Raw genomic sequence first — 12,415 nt, 5'->3', positions numbered from 1 at the left:
TTTCATTAATCGGTGTAATCTCTTTTTGAACTCACATAAGCATTTGGTATCCACAACATCCTGTGACAATATGTCCTGTAGTTTAAGCAGATGTGAAATACTACTTCTTTCTGATTTTTTGAAGACAGATGGATGTTCGTATTGTAAGGAAGAAATTTTCTAATAATTTTATCTATTCCATTCATATTTTATGGGCCTCTGTCATATCTTGTTTACAGGATAAAGAGACTGAGACTGTTGAATTGCAGCCTTGTTTATATATAATTATAAGGTTAAGGAAGTACAACTTCCATTTTAAATTGGAAGTATTTGAGTGCAAAATGAGGGAATTTGTGATATTGTAAAAGATGACAAAACTCAACTATTGCATTTAGAATATTACACAGTGATGAAGATGCCAGGATAATATTTCAAAGAGCTTTGCAAGTTACAGGCATATTGAATAACGATTGATTCTTTTAATTTCATCATTTTCCCTGAAATCCAATTTCATTCAGGAATCAATTAACATAAATAATACTTTCTGTCTCTAAACCACAACTTTTTCCTTATTGAAAAAGAAACCACTCTGTCCCTTATCAGTAAGTGCATTTTGTGCTGATAGAACATTCTCTGTCCTCAAACTTTCCAAACCTTCCTGGATTACACTTGCTGATGTGCACCTGTCCCATATCCAGTCACTCCATGATTTAATCTTAACTCTCAGATATCCAGTGTCTGATGAATAAAATGCATCTTTGAAAATATTATCATGGTATGTAAAGCTGCACTGGAGAACAGAAAGATCCCTTTCAGCTATTGAAGAGATGGGAAGTGATTAAAAATCATAAATGTCCCTGGCTGCTTGTGAGGACTCAGTCATTGGACACAGAACTGTACAGATAGAGGAAGATCTGTCTGCTGGACCCCATCTACTGGCTGGAAGCCAGATGATGGAAAATGTTAACTGTTGGCAAAGTACTGACCTTATTTTTATAATTTTTGGGGAGGATGTTGCTTTCGTGGAACACCCTTTTGGCTTTGAGGAAAGCACTTCATTTGCATGTTGTTAAAAGGGAAATCTGTTTAAAACTGGCAGTAAGTGAAATCAGTCTTGAGGATGAATCCAGCCATATTCTAGATGTGTGTTTGACTAGATGCTTTTAATACTTACCAGGGGCTCTCAGTGTGTAATATCTTACTCTCAGCTTCCTTCTTGGCCTAGCATTTCTATGTGCCCTATTATGCAAACTGAAAGAGAGGCTGAGGAATATGTTAAGAGAATTGACTGTGATATTCTTAATTAAAGCACTGGGATTGTAGACTTAGGTGCTCATCTTACATCATGCTTTTCATGTCTGAAGAAGCAAGGTGATATTTGAAGTGTAGCTTAATTGCCAGAGATGCCCCTGATGCAGGTTGCAAACCAGAAAGGCAGCAGAGCTCGAGCCACCAAATTGCATATTGCTTCCACTGTGTGTGGGTAAACACAGACCATTGCAATCCTTTGAGGGGTAGTTAGGGAAGCTGCAAACTCAGCTATCCATTCAAACTGCCACGGGAGGTTATTTGCCACATACCAGGGCCAGCAGAACTTGCTTGCTTGCTTGCATTTGCCATCTGCCTCGGTTTGCAATCAGCCAGCCTATCTTAAACTGCTAATGAAAAGTGTTAAAGTGGATCTGGCTGACTTTGCATGGAAATAAATGAGGAAAGTTCACATTGTCTGCTACATCGACTTTGCTGCCAAGGAAACATCTAGCTGAAAGGCAGCATGGGTCCTTGCAGACAATTTTGGCAGCATTTGCACCTACAAAAACCCTGCCTCTCTCCCTTTTTTCCTTTTTTTTTTTTTTTTTTTTTGTTTTTATTTTAAACATGTGGTTGCCTCAAACAACTGTTTAGGCAACAGTAAAGACAAGTTTATCTACCAAAATGGATTAATTTAATTAGACCCTCATATCAGTATATTAGGAGAATGGAGTTTACACGGGGGAAATTAATTTTAAAAATGTTAAATTTACTTGAAAAATATTTGTTGAAGTAATTAGTAAGTTGAAACAAGGCAGTTGGAGTTTTTGGCTTCATTTTCTCTTATTGTCTTTTTCATTTTCCCCTGAAGTATATGAGAAAAGAGCATTGGGAAGCCATTTTTGTTCAGGCAAATAGATTTATTTTAAATGAGTCCAAACAGGAGATGTGGGCCAGCCTCTCCATGATTGTTTTTATGACCCCACAAACTCTCACACACAAAAAAACCTCTAAAACTGCATATATAACAAACAAACAAATAAATGCTCCTACCTTATTTTTTTCTCCTTTTAGAAAGAAGCTTAGCAGATTTTGAGTACTGAATCTGAGAGAACTTCATATAATTCTTGCATGTTTTAGAAAGTTTTAGAGAATAGGGGAAAAAGGAAGAAAAATAGCATGTTCCACTGCTTTTTTGTTCTTATCCTCTCTACATTTTATAAGTGTTGCCATCAGCCTACCAACAGGCAATATTTCTTTAAAATGTATGATACAAACTAATAGTAGTGCTAATAATAGAGGCACTGCCTTATGAGCTATGAGATTTCACACCAGAGACTGAATTTCAGCTTCTTGAATAATTATTTGCTATGGAGAACTTGTGAAAAGCCATATCTGAAACATGTTGAGTAAAAAAAAAAAAAAAAAAAAAAAAAAAAAAAAAAAAAATGAAAAAGGAGAGAAAATTCCCTTTATTATTGCAAATAAGTAAAAAACAGTTTAGAACTTAAAAAATCAGCTAATGAATACATGGCTTGGAATTATTTCTTTTTATTTTCAGTCTGGTCTCCTAGTAGCAGTAATTTAGGAAAGAGGTGTTATCTATGTAGCTAAAATTCTCCCTGTAGACAGAAAGTGACATTTCAGTCATTTAAAGCAGGCATCAGGCTTAGCACTCCAACTCCTATGTGATCCAGAGTGCCTCAAGTCTGTGTTTGTTGCTAGTGCCACATAATGGAGACTTTTCTTCAAGGTAGTAGATTTAGGAAATACCAAAGATGCTCCATAGAATTTGTTACTGCATATCCATCTCATTTCTCCTGCCTTTTTAGGGGCAAATAGAATCTGAAAAATCATGTTGCCAATTAATTTGGATGTTGTCATGGTTTCCTGAGAGAATGAGACCAGAATTTTACAGTGATTACTTATTTAATTACATATTTATTAAGCAGAAATGTAATGGATATTGAAAAATTAGAAAGATGTAGATAATCCAAAAATATAAGATAATACTATATATTAAGAATAGTATATAATGAAATAATGAAAGATTTCCTACAAGTCTAGAATACCATTCTTCACTTCAAAATGCCAAAATTGTACGTTCTTGATGCCAAAATGGTTTTAATCTATATTTAGACTTCTTCCTAACAGTTTGGGTTCCAAAAAGTGCTGAACAGGTAACAGTAATTGCTGCAAACATATACAGTTAAAACATTAGGTTGTGAAAAAAGATGAAAGCAGAAAAAAAAATTAAAAAGGTTAAAAGAACACCATTTTTTGTGTAAAATATTTTTGTTTGGTTGTTTTGTTTTGTTTTGGTTTTTTTAGGTTTAAGTCTCTCCTTCAAGTCAGCCTATGATAAGTACTTCTAGGTTTGTACATATATCACTTAAGTCCGGATCCTGTATTTCTATAATTAATGTTTTGCCAGTGACTGAAAAGACCTAAGTCAAAAGCCAGAAGACTTGAGGGGGTGGAATTAATCTGACCATATGTTGGTGTTTAAATCAGAGTTAATCTCATGGAGTCCCTTTAGAGTTATAGGAGAGATATATTGCCTTCCTGGGTAAGGTTTGTTGCATCCTGAAGCAGCTGTCTAAAACAAACTAGGTGAATCATATTCTGAAATACCTGTTTCTCATCTCTGTCTGTGAGAGGTGCAGGTAGAGACATTTGTGTTACAGTGCTGAGTAGCTTGATAACTTCCACTAGTGATGTTGAATTGTGCCATTTCAGATTTTAGTGATAAATGGCATTTCAGTCTGTAGTGATAAGAACTTCAAAGCAGCAACACTAACTGGGGTCAAGAGAAATCTGTGTCAGCCCCAGAGATGGCTGTTTTGGGAGCAGTTCAGTACAGCAGTGAGAAAGGACAATTGCAGGCACTTGCTGTTCCCTGCCCCTCTCAGTATGGCAAGACAAACATCCATATTGGTCTAAATGCACTAATTCACAAGAGAGTTGCACCTCTGAAATTTTGAATGCATAGTTGGTGGCATGGTAATGTGTAAACATACTTGTAGTTTCCCATTTCTAAGAATTATATAGAGCACCTTTCTTTTGATGCAGTTTAGAAAATGATACTATGTTAGGATGAGGAAATGGGATTACCACTGAGTATTCAGGATGCTGAAGATCCAGTAGTGACATGGAATTAATGTTGCTAGCTGTATTCCAGCTAGCAGTGCTAGTAGAAGCAGCAAAATAGTAGGGTCTGAGCTTCAGGAGGAGTTAGCAACTAAAATGCATATATAATCAACAGTCACTCCTTAGCTGTTTTTTGTTTTTAATAATCACTTGTGACACTGGCAGGGCTGGCCATAGGGGCTTACAGAGATGTGATCCCAGCCTTCCTGAGTGTGGGATGTGGAACAGCACCTGTGGAAAATTGTGGGAAGCTTTCCCAGTGGGAAGCTCTGGTCTGAGAGCCATCAAACATTGAACCCCTGGCATTGTCCCTTCTTCCTACTGGGGCCAACTTCTTGCCCCAGGCTGAGGTCCTGCTGAGCTCCTAATTCAGAGAAGGGGAAGTGCTAGAATTGGCTTCTGCCCTCGCCTACATTTTCATGTACAATCTCTCCTGAACTTTGTCAGGGGCAATGAGCCTATATCTTCCTCTCTAAGCAAATTCTTGCATAGTCTTCCTTCTGCTGGGGGCCCAGGAGCATGGCCTGGCTCCTGACCCTCTTGTCCTCTCCAGCACCCTTTGCTCTGCCCCCTGCCATCCATCATCTGGGGGCTGCCCCTCCATGGCAGGGGCTCAGTCATCTCCACGTGCCAAGAGTCACCAGTGCAAACTGGCTGAATTCCCTGAGCTCTAGAGAGGCTTGCAGTGGTCCCTCTAGCTACAGGAGCACACAGCTGTGTGGGAATAGAATCCTAGGATCTCAGCAGCAGATTCTCCAATAGATCAGAGCATTCCATATGAGTAAATTTCAACAAAGACTGAAGTAGCAGATTTGTCTTTCTGTCACTTTCTCTGTATACACAATCCCCAGTTTGAAGTTGTCTCAATTTAAAATATGGTGCACACTTGGATCAGGTTTCCCTTTGAAGTCTGCAGACTTCTTAGAAAACTTGTCTTCTTTTCAGATCAGAGAACTTTTAATGTTTTTTTTCTTCTAATCACTTTGCCAATTAGGATTCAAAATTCCCACTTATTTTTATCACCAGTTTAATGAAAAAGACCCAAACCATGGAGAAATCCATCTTGACATTTTTTTCTTAATGTGAATTAAAAAAGCAAAGTAACAGTGAAAAAAGAATTGCTCATTGAAGAACTTTATATATAAATAGAAAGGACTATGTCACTGTTTTAAAACTCTCAAAGTCCTGTGTCTGTGTTAAGATAAATTGGTACACTAATAATAATAACCACCTGCTTTTGGGGGGTTTATTATGAGCTAATTTAGAGGATATTATAATTACTCTCAGTAGTTTACTGGTACAAAAACAAAAAATTAGCCAGCACAAGATTTGCACATAAATTAAATTCTGTGTGCATTCTGTTGTGGGGATTCAGTGATCTCTAGGACTCTTCCAGATTTCTAAAAGGTGGTGAGATGCTAGAACAGGTTGCCCCGAGGAGCTTTGGATGCCCCATCCCTGGAAGTGTTTAAGGCTGGATGGGGCTGTGTGATGGTCTAGTGGAAGATGTCTCTGCCCATGGCAGGAAGGTTTGCACTGAACTGTCTCCAAGGTCCCTTCCAACCCAAACCATTCTATGCTTCTGTGGTTTCTGCCCCATGACAGATTGCATCTATTGTGAATATTTGCAGTATGACTTTAACATTCCTCCTAGCATTTACAAATATTTCTTCATAGGAGGATACACAGAACATTGGGTAAATGAATAAAAATAAGACAAAAGAAGCCACAGGGTTAACAAACCTGTGCTTTAGCTGAGTGGCTTAGAGGCAAACCACACTTTCTTTTTTTTTGTTAAAAAAGGGTTCCATTTTTGAACAGTCTCATGCACAATTAAGGTTCTCTTGCATTTATTCTCTCCCAAAGTGCCACTTAGGAGGGGTAGAAAGATGTACATTCTTTTCACATGAGTGACCCACAGTGACTGGACCATGGAGGATAGCTGAGAACAGTGTGATGCATGCTCTTCTCATGTACATATCCAAATCTTCAATCCCAGCATGTGTTTATTTTCACTGCCTGCAGAAAGCAGGTTTAAGTACTTCTTATCCTATTTTTCCCTCTAAAAAATAAAAACAGAAACAAAGAAAAATCAGGTAAGATAAGTATAATAAGTAATAATCAGGTAAATATAAGTATAATAAGTAAGGCTGTTACAGTATTTGCAGCATTTGTAATATGAAGGCCTTTCCTAGAAAAATGCAAAATTCCATTAAAATTAAAATTTATTTAAGATAGTTATTGTATAAACACAACCATGAAAACACCCAGAAATTTTTTTTGTCCCATTCTAGTAATTAATATAGCTTTATTACTAGTAGAATGAAAATACCATTTGAGAATAATATACAAATTCAGTAGTGGACCTGAGTGATGAAGAATTTGATTTCAGGAGCTAGAGATTCAACATAAATGTAGGAGTTTGTTTAGTTTGCTAGGTTTCCTGTCACAGCAGGGTTTCCTCAAAGCAGGAAATAAAGCATAAGCATTATGTTTTCAGAAGGAACACATACCATCACATTGAAACAAACTCTCATGTCTTCTCTATCCCCCCTAAGATCTTCTCTAGCTGCTTCACTTGTCTTTCTTTAGGGATGTTGGTATTGATTCACTAGTCAGAATGGTTTGCAAATTTTTTTACTACTAGTGATTGAAACTGTGAGAAAAAGTGGAAATATTTTTATATCCGTGTTTTTTATAGAAAGGAATTTAAGAATATCAAAAGTAATTAATTCCACCCATTTCAAGCAATTTATAAAATGTTGTAGAATGTGGTTGGTAACAGATCTAAGGAGTAAGTCAGAAATTCTTGTCTTTTGCATGTGTTTGCCTTGAAGTACAGGCTGATATGTGTTATAAAAGAAGGTAGGCTTCTGACTTCTACCTTATGCCCAAAATATGCAGAAACAGTAAAGCACTGCTGGGACAGACTCACAGGCCACTAAACTCAAATGTTCTCATCATATTAATCAATGATCTGAGTCAACTGAAAACAGCCGTGCTCTGTAGTAATGTGCCCTTGTCAAATATCAAACAAGCAATTTTAAATTTCACACTAATCTGTTAATCTTTTTAAAATAGAATAGTTTTTCAAAAATATACACATATGTAGGTATTCTAACTTAGAGACAGTGTATTTAGTACAGACTTTCTATATAACAAACTGTCTGTACCTCCCATTCTGTCTGCATATATATACACATGTATATGCACACGTATGTATATATATATATATGTATATATCACTAAGCTTACTGGAAAGGAGTTTAGTATGCATTTGATGTATTAATAGAATGAAAAAAGACATTTTTATGTCTCTGTATTTTGTCACAATGAAAAAACCCTAAATATATAGATTTATTGTTAAAAAATGGTAGTTTAAAATACAGTGTGTAAAAATAGATATGCTCTATATGATATATTTTTATTTAAAATTACAAAACATTTTTTTTGTTCTTTATTGTTCAAAGGTGCTACACTCATCTTTTAGCAAAATTCTCTTTCCAAAATAATCTCCAGGCTACCAAGTTTTAATGGCAATGACAAAAGTTTGAGATAATGTCAAGCAACTAGATGTGAAAATGTAGGACCTTTATTTGGATAAGAGTATTCCTATAATTTACATTCAGGTCCATGTCTACTCTCAATAGAGCATGTATGTACATATATGGTGCTTATGTAAGTACATACATAATGTATATGCTCAGCTCTGCTGTATTGTAATAAGGTCAGAGAGAAAGAATCTTCTTTTATGACTGACTGTTGAAATAGCAGCTTCAAAATTCTGTCCTGCCTGGAAAGGATAATAATAACAAAGATAAAAGTTTCTTTTCTTTTATCCTTTCTTTTCTTTTCTTTTCTTTTCTTTTCTTTTCTTTTCTTTTCTTTTCTTTTCTTTTCTTTTCTTTTCTTTTCTTTTCTTTTCTTTTCTTTTCTTTCTTTTCTTTTCTTTTCTTTTCTTTTCTTTTTTCTTTTCTTTTCTTTTCTTTTTTTTTTTTTTTTTTTTTCTTTTTGTATGCTATCTAGAGAAGACTCTTACTCTACAGTTTGTAGCATTTCAGCTGTTTGGATGTGTCAGGTAGTACAAACGAACAGAAGAATGAAAATGCAAATTCTGCATACATCGAACAGAAAACAGAGTATTTTGTGTGTGTGTGCAATATTTCTGATTAATTGTAAGTTTGGCTTTGAGATACTGTCTTGCTGGTAATAGGACTATAGAAGAAGTCTTGTGCAGATTTTAATTTCAGTTTGATATTAATTTAATTAGAAAACATCTATCTATATAATGAGAAATGAAATAAAGTAGTAATTGGAAGATTGAGTGTATGTCTATGTGTATAAAATATCTTTGTGTTTTTACAGTTTGTTTGCAATTTGAAATTCACTTGCTAAGGTTTGTTTTCTTTGGGATGGAAAAGTCTTCAAAATTGAAGTCACATGTTAAGCCATTAAGTTATTGCTTTCATAAACTGAATTTATATACCATTTAAAATGGAAATTAGTATCTTCAGAACTAGGTTTTCTTAATAGCTTACAGTGGACAAACATATTAGCTTTGTTTATCTGTAGATGTGCAAAATAGTGTATATATTAGCTATGGGGAAAGGCTTCCCCATACAGCATGCTCCACATGGCTGGCTGTTTAATATTTGATATATTAATGCATATTTATATTTTAGAGTTTGGGCAGTGTTTGTAAAGTCAGGCAGATTTAGTGCCTAAAATAGTTTATAGCCTCAGAGAAAAGTGTCAGTATAAAAATAATAATTTTATCTTAGTTCTTTACACACAGTACCTTTTTTTTCTTCCCTTGTGAAATCAAACTTGAGATAAAATAAGAAAAACAATCACAAGCTTTTTGAGGTTATAGCCATTTTATTCCAAATCTCCATGCTAATAGGGAACACAAGAAGAGAGACACACAAGTTTTGGACTTGTGAAATATATTTTCCAATATTTTTTCTACTACTCCATGGATATACAACTTAGACAATGAACATCACAATGAATAGCACAATGAATATTCACCATTGTATATCCTTCAGTGGAACTTTTGCTTTAAAAATCCTCATAGTCACATGAATTTTAACTCTGTTGCGACTTGTTAAAGTTTGTGATGGTGCGTCATTTTGCCATGTGGACTGAAATACTTCCTGCTTGGATAATGTTAACTGAAATATAGAATGATTTGGGACTCTCTCCTTCAGCAGTGACAACTGAAAATGCAAAAACTCCCTATTGATAGGATAACAAAGCTAGCCTGAGAAAATATGAATACTCACTTATTTTTACACTTCTTCAGCTTATTCTGAGCACTGACCAAGGAATTGAAGGTGGGCTACCATTGGCCTTGCAGTCACAAATATATTTCTGTGCAGCCTTGAGAAAAAGAGCAAGACTTGCAGAAAGTTGTCTGCACTCTCAGGAGCTTTCTACGGTATCATTGAGGTACTCAGGGCTAGTCAGCTGCCTAAAGCAAAGAGGTACTGAATAATTGTTGCCTAATTAGAGAAATATAATAGTATGCAAAGCAAAAAGGATGGAAACTAAGATAGTAATAAGGCCCTACCTGTACTGGACTCAGACAGCTCATCTTGGGCTGGTTTAAACCTGAGTTTCAATTGCACTCACTAAGTTATTTGGGTCAGTTTAAATTCAGGATGCCCTGGAGACAATCATGACTCTTGATGGAAATTGTTATGAATAATGGGGCTATTTGGCTACAAGTAGAAAATATGTTCCCTGTTAAATCATTGTCACCCCAGGCAAGAATATTATTCTCCCAGCTCTTTGCTGTGACCTTCTCCCTTCCCCCTTATTCATTTGCTCCAAGGGCTGTTCTGCCTTTGCCACACTTAATGGCTCCCCTGATGGCTACAAGTTGCATTGTGTCAGGTGGAAATAAAGACTAAGTCCAGAGGGGCAGTCAGACGCTGAATGTAGTGGTTGGGAGTTTTTGGTTGGTTGGTTGGTTTGTTTTGTTTTGTTTTGTTTTGCTTCTCTTTACATAATCTCACCTATCCAAGAGAAAAAAGGAGAAACAGCCAGCCCTTGCATAGTATCTGTTGTCTGACGTGGTCCCACTGTCACTTAGTACTACTGTAGAAATGCTCTACTATATGCTCATTTTCAGTGATTCTGGAAGGAAGATATGCCAGTAGCTGAAAGTTGGTTTTATTTATTTCCCCATTAATGTATATTTCACGTCTTTCGGATCAACATGAAATAAAATGTAGAAATTGCTGGAAATCTGTAATGGGACTCAGTAAGGACTGAGGACCAAAGGATGTATTCATGCTTCATGTATTGCATGACTGGCACAAATGGAAATAGTAGATTCTTCCAAGACTGTGGTTTCTTGAAATTTTAGAAATTATAACTCATTAACTTCCCAGGCTTCTTGCCTCAAACAGTAGAGGTGAAACATGTAGAAAACTATTTTATCTACTGATAGTAATAAGCCAAATGGTAGTGGTAGAATACATACTCTTAATTCAAAACTATATGAACATAATTCAGTACATAATGTAGCCAACTTGTCAGCGCATTTTTTAGTATAAAACTTAGTTAATATTCTTAATTATGATGTAGAAAGCATGGGCATAGGAGAGAAATTTGTTTTCTGAAGGTCAGAAAAGCAAAAGAAGGTTTCTTCTTAAATATTCAAGTTAATACCAGGGAAAGAAATTTTGCATTCTAATAAACCTAGATTAGAACTTTCACAAAGCTCAGAAAATAATTGAAAAATAATGTGAGACTTTTCATCATACTATGAAAGCTGATAGTTCAGTAACACGCTCTTCTGTCTTTCCATCTTAAAACTATAGTTATTTAAAATTACATTAATTATTCCATTATAAGTGCAGAATGAAAACCTTCGCAAAGTTCCTTCTGTGCATCACTTCCTATGCTGATGTCAGCTACAGAGGCTCTGGATTATTCATATGAGATGATGTCAAGATCATTTTTGTCTGCATATAGAAGGCCAGCTTCAGATATAAAGAACATTTGTCACCAGGATAGTCAGGCTTATCAAAACTATTGAAACAGCACATTGAGATTCTGCTTTGCTATAAAAAGAGCTGCATCTAAGAAAAATATTGTCATAAAACATTTCATCTGGAAACCACAATTATAAATGATAGGATAAGCTTCTCATTTCTAAAAGTACATTATGTCACATTAATTTTTGAAAGATGTGATTTTTTTGCACAGTTTTATTGGATAAAAGATCAAGAACATTTAGTTGTCATATTTTCAAATTAATAATCAGAAGTTATGAGAAGACTGTGTGAACTAAGTGTATAGTTTTACTTGTGTCTGTTTTCATTATTTCATTCAAAAATTTATTTTACAGGCATCAGTATAGCTTCATGCATCATGAAGGCATCTAGTGTTTCCTCTTTCATATGTACTTTGGATGAAGTTTGTTTTTTGTGTCAACAAGAGGAAATGCTTGAGAAATTGAAATACTGTCAACTATGTCCTCAAAATTCTGTAATGTATATACGTGTAATTTTGTTGCTGATGCAACTTAGTGTTATTACTACTGACATTTTAAAAGTACTTCCAGATCAAGTTCCCGCAGTGGAAAATAACTGTCTATCCCCAAAGATTATAGCATAAGAGCTAAGGTTGAGTATTTTTTTTCATATTCACAACCAATATATGACTGTTAGGCCAAAGCATAGGCCTTTCATTATTTATACTTCTTTTTCAACAAAAAGCTACTTACTGTAGGTGACACCAGTTTCACATGAGTTCAGCATTTAAAAATTAGATGGTCAGCACAAGCTGATGATCTAGAGTACTTCTCTAGTCAGTGGGACAGGATCACACTTCTGGAGGATAGCTCTTCCCATCCCTAGGTGATGAAATGAGCTGCATTCTGGAGGTGATGCTATTGAGGCAACTGGAATCTTTGTCCTGATCCAAAACACTTTTCCAAAGTCTCCTTTTGTGTCAGGTTGAGTATGAAAGAATCTGTATGAAAGACTCACAGAAAGATATGCAGAATGAAATCTTAGATGGG

At 35.5% G+C, this 12,415-nt stretch overlaps 1 protein-coding gene across 1 annotated transcript in view; it reads left to right on the top strand.

Annotated features, from left to right (window-relative positions):
• Window positions 1–12,415, top strand: part of MMP16 (matrix metallopeptidase 16) — a 169,024-nt gene that overhangs the window by 103,334 nt on the left and 53,275 nt on the right. The gene's annotated exons all lie outside the window — the stretch shown is intronic.

Source organism: Erithacus rubecula, assembly GCF_903797595.1.
Source record: "Erithacus rubecula genome assembly, chromosome: 3".
NCBI classification, from domain to species: domain Eukaryota; kingdom Metazoa; phylum Chordata; class Aves; order Passeriformes; family Muscicapidae; genus Erithacus; species Erithacus rubecula.
Note: the sequence above shows the minus strand (reverse complement) of the source record. Positions and strands in the feature narration are given on the sequence as shown.